Source organism: Benincasa hispida, unplaced genomic scaffold (assembly GCF_009727055.1).
Source record: "Benincasa hispida cultivar B227 unplaced genomic scaffold, ASM972705v1 Contig297, whole genome shotgun sequence".
Classification (NCBI taxonomy): Eukaryota; Viridiplantae; Streptophyta; class Magnoliopsida; order Cucurbitales; family Cucurbitaceae; genus Benincasa; species Benincasa hispida.
In genome coordinates this window covers 497,127-511,846 of record NW_024064781.1, presented here as the reverse complement: position 1 = coordinate 511,846, position 14,720 = coordinate 497,127, and positions in this window count along the sequence as shown.

The window sequence follows — 14,720 nt, the reverse complement described above, 5'->3', positions numbered from 1 at the left end:
AAGGTTATAATCATTCTCTTTTCTTTTCATTTCACCAACTCTTCCATTTAATCATAGTTATCAAACCTTATTAAACCTAATTTTGTTTAAATAGATGGTAAGAAAAAAAAAAAAAAAAAGTGGTCAAAGCTAAATCATCAACAAGAAAAGGAAGCAAAGGAAAATGAAAGAAAATAATGAAAGTTGAATCATCAATAAGCAGAGGAAAAGGAAATAAAATAAAATCTAAAGAGAGGGAGAAGGTAAAACCAAAGTAGTTGTGGTAGAGAATGCTATCACTGTCTATCATAAATAGACAGTGACAAAATTACTAAACATTGTGTTGATTATTGATTGTTGTTGGTAGATAGTGTTAATGGTTTGCACTCTCTAAGTATTTTTTTGTAGTTGATGGATAGTTTTATGTCTTGCTCATTGTCTATCTACACGTATCAATAGAACTTTAACATCAATACATACTTGTCTATTTGAGATAGAAAGAGATAGAATACTATCTCTATCTATTTGTGATAGACAGAGACTGAGATAGGAAGAGATAGAATACTATCTCTGTCTATCTGAGATAGACAGTGATAAAGTTCTATCATTGTTTATCTGAGATAGACGGAGGTAGAATTAAACAGTAATATCAGTTTTATATGGTTTGCACTCTATATTTTTTTTTTTTTTTTTGTTGGTAGATAGCTTCATGTTTTGTTTATAGCTTATTTAATAAATACTTGTTTATCTGAGTGTATCTATTGATAACCTTAAATTGAGATAGACAAAGTTAGAGAACTATCAGTGTCTATCTGGGATACACAGTGATAGTCCTATATCAGTTTCTATCTAAGATAGACATAGATAGAATATTATCTCTGTCTATTTCAGATAGACAATGATAGAGTTCTATCATTGTCTATCTGAGATAGACAGAGATAGAATACTATTCCTCTCTATTTGAGATAGACAGTGATAGATCTGAGATAAACGGTGATAGACTTCAATGATAAATAGTAATATAAGTTGTATATGGTTTGCACACACTCTCTCTCTCTATATATATATATATATTCGTTGGTAAATTGTGTTATGTTTTGTTCATTGTCTTGTTGTACATTGATGCTTATTTAATAGATACTTGTTTATCTGAATGTATCTATCGATAACTTTGAGTTGAGATAATAGAGATAGTATTTTATCAGTATCTATTTGAGATAAACAGTGATATATAGAATTCTATGATTATCTATCTAAGATAGACAGAGATAGAATACTATCTCTGTATATCTGAGATAGACAATGATAGAGTTTTATCATTGTCTATCTAAGATAGACTGAGATAGAATATTATCAATGTCTATCAATAGATAATACATAATACATAATGATTTATTGATAGTTATCTTGTTAGTTGTTGGTGTTATTCAAATTTTACTTTCTAACATATTGTTAAATATATTTTTTCAACTAGTGGAACATGAATTAATTATGGAAAACGAGAATGGAAATTTAAGAGTTACTATGTACTTTAGTATAGAGGTGTTAAATTTGATAAGAACAAAATTAGATGAAACAATTTTTCCTCTAATTTTAAATGGCCTATTTGGACACTTTCTTAATATTAAAATTGCCAAAATACCCAACCAATTCCTCAACCGCTTAGTAAGAAGGTAATGCTATACAAAGAAGTTGAATGTCTTAGCATTCAATTTTGATGGCCGTATAGCAGAATTTGGATTGGAAGAATTTTGTTTAATAACTGGATTGAAATGCTACAAATTCCCTCAATTAGATTTAGGAGAAAGAAAAATGTCAAACTTAGAAATGCATTTTTTGTTCATGATGATCATATAATTAGGAGAGATATGGAGAGAAATTTCAAAGCACGCAATGAGGAAGACTCTTTGAAAGTTAAATTAACCAATATCTACATCCTAGAAGCTCTTTTAATCCCCAAGAAACAACACAACCATATCAATTTAAAACATCTAGACATTTTGAACGATGAAGAAATCTTCAAAGACTATCCTTGGGGAAGATTGTCTTACACCTTGACCTATCAATTCTTTAAAAGAGCATCATATACTGAGAAGGATGTTGTCTACCTTCAAAGATTTCCATTAGCATTAATTTATTGGACTTTTAAGACAATCCCAAAACTTTTCGATTTAGATGTTGAATTTGGAAGGAAACTTAAAATCGAAGGTCCAAGAATCATCACATGGGAGCGCTTGGAGTTAGATGAGTGGAGGACTCTAAATGAGAACATTTTCAAAACAAAAGATGTAAGTAATTCCTTAAATGAGAACATTTTCATTGTCTATCACTTTAAAGATAGACAGTGATAAAGTTTTATCTTTATCTTAGACTACTATCATGGTCTATCACTGATGTTGCTACTTTTTTTCTCTAATAATTTAACATTTGTTTACTTGTAATTTTGTATGACAACACTGCATCCAACAGAAGAAGAATCTCAATCAACTTCATATATTTCATAGAACTTGAAGCAGAGGAGGAGAAAGAAAGGAAAAAAAAAGAGGGAGAAAGAGAGGCAAATGAACAAAAAAAATTGAAGAAAGAGGAGCAAATAGAATAATGAAAGAAATTAATGAACTAAGAAATGATCAACATAAAATAGTAGAAGAACAAAATGTTTTGAAACAAGGCCAAGATGAAATCAAAAGAATGTCGAGGTCAATTGTAGAAAGCCTAAATAGTAGACTTGCATTTGAAAATCTTCCATAACAACAACAATAGAAAGAAAAAGAGCATGAAGAAAGAAGGTGTTGAAAAAAAATAAACAGTTTTCTTACAGTCTTTGAATTTTGGAAGAAAGTGCTGATATTGATACTATGGTTGACTATGCAATAACATATCTATCTGGGATAAGTATTTGCATTGTTATATACTATATTAATATTGTGTTTTTTAAGTTTCTTACCTTTTTTCTTTGTTACATTTAAATAAATGTAACTATACATTTACTAAAGAAAATTTCTTTTTCTTGTAGATCCAAGTTCAAAATGAGAGGCAAAAGGAAAGAGAGGTTTGTATGTATAATAGACAATGATAGTCCTCTATCACTGTCTATCTTAATATTATGTTTTTTAAGTTTTTTACTTTCTTAGATAGAAAACAATAGATTCTTAGATAGAAAACACTAGATTCTTAGATAGAAAACAATAACTAATTATTTTCTTGTAGGAAACTGAGATGCAAATACAACAACTTCAAACACAAGATGATTTGAATCCGATTGCAACTGTTGATTTGGAATCACCCAAAACACAAGAGTTTTCTGAGGTTTGATTCTTTTCTTAAGTTATTTTTCTTCAAACACAAAAGTTGACAGTCAAAGATATACTACTATCAATGTCTATCACGGATAGACACTGATAGTAGCCTACTAATGTCTATCTGGGATAGATAATGATAGCCCTCTATCACTTTCTGTCTCAGATACACAATGATAGACTACTATCAGTGTCTATCTGAGATAAACTCTGATAGAGGTCTATCAGTGTCCATCTAGGATAGACAATGATAGTTCTCTATCACAGACTTTGTCTATTTAAGTTATCTGAGGTTTGATTGTATCACTGTCTATCTGAGTTGCTTAAGGTTTGATTCTTTTCTTAAGATACTTTTTGTTCAAATGGAAGAGCTTATAGACAAAGATAGACTACTACTAGTGTCTATTTGGGATAGACAGTGATAGTCCTTTATCAGTATATATCAGTGTCTATCTGAGATAGACAATAATAGACTATTATTAGTGCCTATATGAGATAAACTCCGATAGAGGTTTATCTCTGTCTATCTGAGATAGATACTAATAGTCCTCTATCAGTGTCTATTTGGGATAGACAGTAATAGTCCTCTATCAGTATATATCAGTGTCTATCTGGGATAGACAATAATAGACTAGTGCCTATATGAGATAGACTCTGATAGAGGTTCATCTCTGTCTATTTGAGATAGATACTAATAGTCCTCTATCGGTGTCTATTTGGGATAGATAGTGATAGTCCTCTATCAGTGTCTATCTGAGTTTTCTAGTTGAGTTGCCTTAGGTTTGATTCTTTTCTTAAGCTAGTTTTTGTTCAAATACAAGAGTTGATAGACAAAGATAGACTATCAGTCTCTATTGCAGATAGACACTAATAGTATCACATCTTATTTGAATATTAAGATTTTTAAGATTCTTATTTTCTATCATATGATTGTAGGTAGGTGAAGTTGATGGAGATGCTCTAAAACTGAAACAAAAAAGGAATAATATGAAGTCGATGAACATGTTGAAACTGATAAAGAAGAAGAGAGTCAAATAGAGAAAAAGGATCGAAATGTAGAAATGAGAAAAAGATAAATATCATTGTTTATATATATGATGATAGACAATGATAGTAGCCTATCATTGAATATAATTCAGTGTTCTTCTTATAAACTCCAACATTTTTTTGCAGAAAATCAATGAAGAAGAGAAAATTGAAAAAGAGAAAGAAGATGAAGAAAGTAGATGACGAGCAAGTACAAGAAGACCAAAAGAAAGTAGATGAAGATCAAGTAGAAGATGAGCAAAATGAGGAGGAACAAGTTTAGGAAGAGAATGAAGAGATTCTCTTTCAGAAGGAGAGACCAAAGAGAAACCAAAAGCGGAAGCAAGTTGTTGAAGAAGAAACTGATAATGAAGAAGGTGCAGATGAAGAGAATTAAACAAAAGAGGGGAAAAAAGGGAAAGCAGCAATAGCAGGGGAAGTGCCAAAGTTTTAGACCAAATGTGCTAGAAGACACATATTTTCAAAAGAAGAGACCAAAGAGATAGCGAAAACCAATTGAAAAAGCATTAGAGAATCAAAATAAGAAAAGTGTCTCTCCAAAGACGAAACCTGAAAGGAAGAAACTTAAGAAGAAGAATGAAGTACAACCTCAAACTAAAACTCAATAATATATGAAATTGATGATGGTCACTGCTCCAAACTTCAACTTGAACATTTCTCAAATTCAATCTCAATCTCAGTCTCAATCTTGATTATAGAATTACTTTATCTAATTAGTAAATCTTCAAGTTGAAATTTCTTTGTACTTGGTTTTCTACTTTATACAGTTTATAAGTTTGTTTCTACTTGTTGACAATCAACTAGTTGTATAATTTATAAAATTAACATGTTTTGTTCATTGTGTTGTTGTACATCGATACTTATTTAATAATGTAATTGTTAGTACATAGTTGTCTATCTGAGTCTATCTATTGATACATGGTGATAGACTAGTATCACTATCTGTCTTAGGAACTTTAGCAACTATAGAAAAACTTTAACATCAATATATATTTGTCTATTTCAAATTGAGATAGACAGAGATAGAGTACTATCAGTGCCTATTTGAGATAGACAGTGATAGAGTACTATCAGTATCTATCTTAGATAGGTAGAGATAGAATACTATCATTATTTGTCTAAGATAGACAGTGATAGATTGCCATCATTGTTTGGCTGAGATTGAAAGAGATAGGATACTATCAGTGTCTATCTGAGATAGACAGTAATAAACTCAATGAATGAGTTTTTAAATGATGGGTGACTTCAATGAATGATAGAGTTCTATCATTTAAGGATTTGACTTAAAAGAGGGGGGAACGTAGCTGCAATGAATGTGTGACGTAAAATTAGGAAAGCAATCATGGTCTATATATTTAATGATAGACAATGTTGCAACTATCTCAATCTATTTGAATCTATCCGAATCTATCTACTGATAGATTCATATACATGTGATAATCTGTTGATGACATGCAGAAATGCATGCCATCTTAGTCCTTTTACTTAGAATTATGAAGGTTGTTAGGTAGAATATGCAGCAATCATGTTAGAAATTCACGAGAAAAAGAGTTTGCATCGATCAGCATGTCGAATCTCAGCTAACCCGTTACTTTGCGTTAATTCTGCATTCAATATTCTATTTTTGTGGCCAATGCAGGAAATGAATGCAAAAGCGGAAACTGGACCACCGCATAGAAGACTGCATGTGGAAAAACTCTCCATCATAAGGAAAACGCATTGATCAATGCATGGATGTTGCGGTAATCAGCCGTATGCGTCCATCGCATGGGAGTTGCGTTCGTCAAGCGATTGGCGGTCATCATGTAGAGTTGCGGTATTAAGCGAATGCGACCATTGAACGATTGTGGCTACGCGACAATGCAAACTAATGGGATCAATGCAAGGTAGGTGGAATGAACGCATCAACGCATCTACCTCGAGAAAAATCCAAAAGATGATGTTGAAATCTTCACCTACCACGCCATTGGTAGCAGAGGTTCAAAAAAGGACTAACGCGCCGAACATCAAACTCAGAGCAGTCCAATTAATGTTGTTGGCAACCCAAGCTCTATAAATAGAAGCCGATGACCAGAAATTCAAATTATCCAAGGTTTTCGCCTGAGGTTTGCCTAAGGTGGATCCTTGTGATCCAGACAAAATGCGTGAGAAGACGCTGAGAGTTATTCACCTCCTTCATCCATTCCGAGTGACGATCGGAGCTAGATCTCGAGAGAGTCAGCTCCTCCGCCCATCCATGGCACCACTGGCAGCCTTGATGCATATCTGCTGGGAGCAAATCTTTGCTTCCAGCCGGTCATTTCCTTTTCCTTTCTTTTCTCATATTGTATTGTATGACATTTTGGAATTAAGAAATTAATACAACTTGTTTTCAATGCACTTCTCTATTTCCTTCAACTCCATCTCCATCTTCTTTGCTTAGCATCTTTACTTTCATTGCAACACTTAGTGAGAGTGCTTGGGTATTGCATACTTAGTCATGTAGATTAGGAATATGAAGCATGTAGCAACCCACCGAGAGGTGTGCGTTACGCAAGTGTGTGAGTAACCTTATTTTCTTAGTGTGAAGCTGTTACAATGCCTATCTATAGGCTAACACATTGCGAGTCTATGAGTAAAGTCAACAACAATCAACTTCCCGGGAGGGTAAGTGGTTAGACGCATTTAGCAATGTGTGCGTTGTTCACTAGGGATAGTAACAACCTTGCGTCAACCAAGTTCATGTGATTGTCTTATAGTATATATGCTTCATTCACCCATTAGGGATACTCGGGAGGGTAGTCTAAAGGCAAGATCTAGACTTGGGAAGGTCAGATCAGAATCTAGGCTCGGGAGAGTCAGATTAGAACATATAATACAAGAGATAGGAGCTTAGAAATAAGCACTGTTTACTATTAACCCATCGCATGCATCCTAGAGATAGGATACAATTGAGTGCAGTCATCTTGCTTTTATATATTTTGCATCATCGCATAGGACAAAAGTAGAGACTTAGTAATGAGCTCTATGGACATTTTGTATTCAACACATGCGTCCAAGACTTAGAAGCATTGCATTTGCATTGGAAAATGATCTGTTGTTATAGTGTAGCATCTGTCTCTTATACACATCTAGATGTGTATAAGAGACAGATCGCATTGGCTTGCGTTGACTAGGGTTGCCCTCGCAGTCACTCTTAAGGGTTGCAATGAAATCATCTCCGCATTTATCTATTTTCCCACACATTTATTTCATGTCAAGGTTTGTCGTATCTCTACCTTTTATGCATATTCTCATTGTGTTGTCTATTAGATAGGAGTAAGAATAGGATTAACTTAGCAACATCCCCTCCATTTTTTTATTTATACCGCCGCATGCACATCACCACAAACATATAGTTATAACTCCCTGTGTTCGACCTTGGATTACCTGAGAAACTTGCGTTGGAATATATTTGGTTCCAGTGCAAGAAAACTTGTGGCAGGACGCATGGTCATTGCATACATTCATTAACGCAATATCATTCCAACGCATGACCATCGATGCATGACTATCAACGCATATCTTAGGAACATGTATCGCATACCACATCCACGAGATTTTGGTTGTTGAGTAAATTTGACTTCTAATTTCCCCCCATCATCTATATACACAACGATAGACACATATAGTTGTCCACCTGTGTATACCTATTGACTTTCTTGTTGAAGTTCAACTACTTATAGTTTTTGTGCTTCTTCCAGTTTTTATGCCTATCACTGATATATAATGACTTACAAGTAAGGTACTATTAAAAACATTTACAACTCAAGAACAAAATAAATTAGAAAATATCATTCATAACCTCTAATATCTATACATGTATTACAATGAAAAAATAATGATTACATCATTTGATTAATGGGTTGAAGTTTGCAAGTCCTACTATTGTGACCTTTACGAATATAACGAGTACATTTTGATGAACTTTTAAATTCACTCACAGATGGAATTCTTTGTTTTCTAAGTCTTCCAGCTTAATGTTTAACAAGAGAAGGTAATGTTTTCATGACATCATCTTTAGCTCTCCAATCCGAATGAACTCCAATAGGTCGAACACAATCACTATATGATGCTGACAATGTTCTTCTATAATAAAAGTCAACTACATAAGAATAGGTATCTAAGCATTCAGAGAACAAGTGTATGTGCACATGGAATTTCCTCAAAATCCTATACTCGACAACTGCAAGATCTCAAGTTTGGCTTCACTATGAACTGTTTATCTCCATTCATTATCTTGTATTCAGTATTACTAATGGGATCAACCTAATAGATAAATACGAGAAAGATAATTGGTATCAACAACTATTCAAGAAAAAAGATTATCATTGTCTATCTAAGATAGACACTTTACATACTTGTCTATCTGAGTCTACCTATTGATAACTTCAAATTAAGATAGCCAAATATAGATTACTATCAATGTCTATCTAGGATAGATAGTGATAGAACACTATTAGTGTCTATCTGAGATAGACAGAGGTAGAGCACTATCAATGTCTATCTGAGATAAACAGTGATAGATAAACAATAAAAAAAAAAAAAAGACAGAATTTTTACCAAGAAACTTCTTGACTTTTCATATTCTCGTCGTAATATGTTTTTATCCTAACAAGTCAAAGGATTTTTCATTGCAAAAGCAACTTTACTTCGATCATAAAACCACTTTTTCAATATATTTCTGATTGAACTAAGCAAGCTAGCCACAGGTTATTCTCTAGCATCCTTAAAAACGGAGTCTATACTTTTTGCAACATTCGATGTTATCATTCCATACCTTATTCTTTGTGGATATGCCCAAGTCCACTTTTCAAACCCAACACTACTAAGATAACTTCAATTATTCGGGTAGATTGACTCCAAGCATCTCATGTGGTACTCAAAGTCATTAATAGTATAGGCATTTGCACAATTAAAGAAATAATTATCAAGAAATGGATCCTTAAAATAAAATTTCAAGTTTCTTAAGAGATGTTATATGCACACGCAATACTCAACATTAGCATACACTCTTAAAACTCCTTTAGGAATGCTAAGATGCGTATCAGAAACAAAGACTAAATTCTCCCATTCCCTAAAACTACTTCATATGTTTTTAAAAAAGCCATGTTCATGATGCGTCATTTTCAAAATCTACGATACTAAATGTAAGGGAAAAGATTTGATTGTTACCATATAGTGATGAAGCTGTTAAAGCATGCCACCAAACTTGAAGCTGTTAATAGCATGTCACCAAACTTACACTTCAAAAATGCACCATCAATAGATACAATAAATCTACAGTATTTCCACCCCTTGATTGATGCACTAAAAGCCATGAAGCAAAACTTGAAATGACCACTATGATCCATTTCTAAAGCAGTGTAGGTACCGATAAAAATACATAAAAATATTTCTATTACCGTAAATAGTAACAAAACTGTATAAATAGGTAGTGATAGATGTTTATCGTTGCCTATCTAAGATAGACAGTGATAGACAACTATCCCTGTCTATCTAAGATAGACTGTAATAGACAACTATCACTGATAGATAGTGGTAGTTGTCTATCACTTTCTATCTACAATGGAAAGAGATAAAAATTTGCTAAGAAAAATAGATCATACATGAATTCATGTCATTAAACTTTTCCAAAAATCTTGAAATCAAGGTGTATGATTCAACTGCATCTCCTTTTAATATCTTTACTGTGTGTTCGTTTGCTCTCCTAGCTTTTTGATAACTTATATTAACTTCAAATTTTGTACGAGCCTTATGGATAATGCCTCTAAGAATGGATTGATCCGTAGACATGAACCTAAATCATCTATCGAGCAATTGCCAATTACTGATGAAGAAGCTTGCCTATGATAACTTTGAGTTGTGTTCAATGGATAATCATGCTCAGAAATGTACTTCCTGAGCATCCACAACTCACTGTTCTTATACTGAGATGCCTTAACATATCATTTGCAGCCTTCGTGCAAACATTTGAACTCAACATACTTTGAATTTGATCTTATAGTTCTAAATTGAAGATTATTCTTCACTGCATTTATGTAAAAACACTTTGAATGTACTTCTTTGCTTTCAGATACGTTTTCCTCCTTCAAATAACTACAAAAAAAATCTCATATAACTTCATCATTTGAAGAAGAACAAGAACCTAAATATAACATTCTATCACCATCGTCACCTACACTACTAATAGCAGTAGAAAACCCTTCCAAAGAACAAACACTTACATGAGCAACTAATGGACGTCGATTGATTGCATCTTTAGCCAAAGTTAGATATCGAAAAACATCTTTGTTATTTTTTATTGGAACCACAGTTTGCATACCTTTTTTTTTTTTTTTTTACCAAAATCTAATAAAACTGAAAAATCTACCAACTCATTCAATTGAATTTATTCATATATTAAACCAATTAAACCATTAAAGACTATTTATTCATCTACCAAAATTCCACCAACCTCATAATTCTCATAGGAGTAATAATCCTTCCACTGTCCTCCATAAAAAACAATTATAGGAATAGTCATGGTATTCTACAAAAATGAAAAAAAGATTATATAAGAAACTCATAATGAAAGTATTCAATAGTGATAGATAGAAATAGAGTTCTATTTTGTCTATAAGTGATAATAGAATTGATAGAGTTTTATTTTTGTCTATCAATGATAGACAAAGATAGATTTCTATCTCTGTCTATCACCGATACACTCATGCAATGATGAATGATAAACAGAGATAGTGATATATCGTTGTCTATCAATAAATAGTTCTACCTCACTAATACAATACAATACAAATTAGTGAATTCAATTCAAAACAAAATAAGGAGAAAACAAAGAGATACACAAAGATAGGCATCAATCTCTATCTATCAGGGATAGTTAAAGATAGAGTTCTATCTCTGTCTATCCGTGATGGATAAAGATGGACTTCTATCTCTATCTATCACCGATATACCCAATCACAATGATAAGTAATAGACAAAAAATAGTGATATATCGTTGTATATCAATGGATAGTTCTATCTCGCTGATACAATATAATACAAAGTAGTGAATTCAATTCAAAACAAATAAATAGAGTTCTATCTCGTTATAGACAAATAATAAGACAATACATAATCCTGCCAAAAAAACAGAGTGACAAAAAAAAAAAACTAAGCAATTGATATGAAACCGAATCTTCTCTCACTCACTTTTCACATTTCAATTTTTGGAGAGGTGAATTCTATTTTTTGGATAGAAGGAAAGGAAGAAGAAGAAGAAATGTGCCTACAATCGATCAAATCCACAAAGAAGAATGAAATCTGGTGATGATTGATCAAGAAGACAAAAATGAATTGAAATCAACGATCAGGCGAATTGAATCGGGGATACTAAATTGAAATCGAAGTTGAAATTTTCGTTGAAGTTAAAGTTGAAGGCATGATTGCAGTTGTAGTTGAAGTTGTCAAAATATTGATCAAGCGAAATTGTGAAGTTGAAAACTACACCCAGAAGTTTTCAAATTGAAATCAAGCGAAGAAAAAGAAGAAAAGGAAAAGGAAAAGAAGAATGAAGAAGAAGAACGAAGAAGCGACGGAAAAAATTGACGAATTGGCAATATATGTGCAAAAATTTTGAAATATGAAAGGGTAGTTTTGAATTTTTTTAAAAAATTGAAGATGTTTCCGTTTGACCATTTTTTTTCTTATAAGATGCAAGTAGTTTTCCTATTTTTTCATTTTTGACGATCTCTTTTAAATTAATTACAACCGAAATAGTTTGCATTAATTTTTCACGAATATTAAAATTAGTTTTAAGAAATTCATATTTCTAATTATTTTAAATTAATTAAATGAAAGTTAACACCAAAAATTGTGAGTATAAATAAAAATTTAGGAGTAAAAGTAAAAGTTGTTGAAATCTATGGATCAAATGAAAACTAACTCAAATGCTACATTTTAAAACTTAGGAACTAAATTGGAACTAAATCCAAAATTTAAGGCCCCGTTTGTTTAACAGGATTTTCTGTAGGATTTCAGACAGATATTTAATATTTGTTTCACAAAATTTTATATTTAAAACCCACGATATTAATATCCAAGGAACTTTAAAACCCACCTGATATGGATTTTTTAATATCTTGCGGAATGATGAGAATTTTATGTCTAGGAGACAAACAGAAAAAAATATAAACTAATTAAGTTATAGATTATTATCAATTATTCATTATTATTAGTTTTAATTTAATTATCAAATGTAAATATATTATTTAACATAATAAATTTCAACATAAAAGTGGTATCTTAACTATTTAATATAAATTATTATTATTAATTTTCAATATTATAATTAATTTATACTAATTTATTTTTTAATAATTAATTGAAACTAGTTTAATTATGTTTAATACATGTTTAATATAAAGGTACTTATTTATTTTTATTTCAACAGATTAATTAATTAATTAATATAACAATAAATTAAATAATGTTAAATTTAATTAATGACTACATCACTTGGTCTCTTACATTTAATTAAGTACTTATTTAATTTTGGTTTCTATATACAAAATTGGTAAACTTAACACATATACTTAACTTCCAAACATTAATTATCTTGTATATCCAAACATTTAAGATCTAGACATTCAAATTCCAGATATTAATATCTATTCATATGAAACAATATTTGAGATCCAAACGACCCTAAAAGTAAAAAATGTATCATTTTAAAACTTAGAAACTAAATGAAAATTATTCTCAGAACTTATGTATTAAAAAGTTTATTTTTTCTCACTCCTTTAAGAATCAATATTTTAATGCACAAATCTCGATGGGTTAAGATACCATGACTAAAATATTAGAAATTCGAATCCTATGAAAACTCAAAAAATAATAATAATAAAAGAAAAAAAAAAGAAATTGATTTACAGTTGGGATTTTAAATCCACTAAATATAAACAAGGGAAAACGGTAAAATGTCAATACTGGCAAAATAAATCAGATATGTTGGCTTTTCAACCTATACATTCCCATAATTGTTCCGAGGCATATACCATGCTGCTTCATCTGCAGTTTTTGTCATCATTTTCGCCACTGAGAGGATAATGTAGGATTTTTTTTACTCCTTTTCAGAATGATATTTGAGCAGTAAGTCGAGGTCGAAGAGTTCTGTAGGAAAGAGATGGAGTCAGAAAATGACCGTAAAAAAGTATTCTGATCAACCTGTCTCGTTGGTATCATGAGGAGTAATGCAACCAGAATCAATGGACAAGATAGCGACCAACAATGTTAAGGACATAGATAAAAGTAAGGATATCGTAGCTGCATCCAAAATAATCGAGATGACCACTAGTGATATCAAGAATATGGATATAAGTAGGGATAGTATTGGTGCATTTGAGTTGCACATCAAGAGTTTTAGGTAAAAAATTATGGCAAAAATGCAATTTGTAGAAGGTGGAGGATTAGGGAAAGATGGTCAAAGAATGGCTCGGTCAAAACCACTTGGGTTAGGCATCGAGTTCTCCAAGGCCTCGACTTCTATTGCTGATGATAACCAGGCAAGTCGGGTATCCGCCGCTAGAACTGAGTCGAGAGTTTTGGGAAAATTCAAAAAAAAAATGGTGCTTTTGAAGAGCATACTAAAGGACTTGGGTCGAAAATGATGGCAAAGATGGGATTCGTTGAAGGCATGGGATTGGAAAAAGATTCACAAGGAATAGTGAACCCTTTCCTCGTTAACCATTCTCTACCATTGCATTTCTCATACATTGTGTAAAATACCAAACAAAAAATGACTTATTACTAAGTTTTCTTCTTTCCTTTTTATCTCCCAAAAGTGTCGGTTCAATTATAAATCCTTTGTAAAATTTGTGTTGAAAAGTAAATATTGAGATTTATACAAAAGATTTTCGTTTTGTTCATCCTCCATTGACCATCACTTGCAATCTTCCCCTTATCATCGCCATCTGGTTTCGTCATGGATCAACTCGATTCATGTTTTCGATTTATTTTCACTTATATAGGCAACATATGTGGAAACTTTTCTAGATCTATAGAAACAAAACTGATTCAAAAAAGTTCCTTTGGTGAGAATAAATCATGATGAATTAGAAAGTTGTCAATCTGATGCCACATCATTTTTCCTTTAGTCTACTATCTAATCAAGTATCAAGATTAATAATTCAATTTTTAGAACTATTTTTCCAAACATTTGAAGGGACTAAAGTGTTTATTTTTGAAATTTGAGGAAACCAAAAAGACATCAATCTTAGACCAAAAGTACATTTCACCTTGAATAAATATTTTTTTATTAAAAAATTAATAAATTACATGTTTGTCAAATTATAATGTGGCTAAACCTCTTCTTGATTGAAATCCCAATAATGCCCA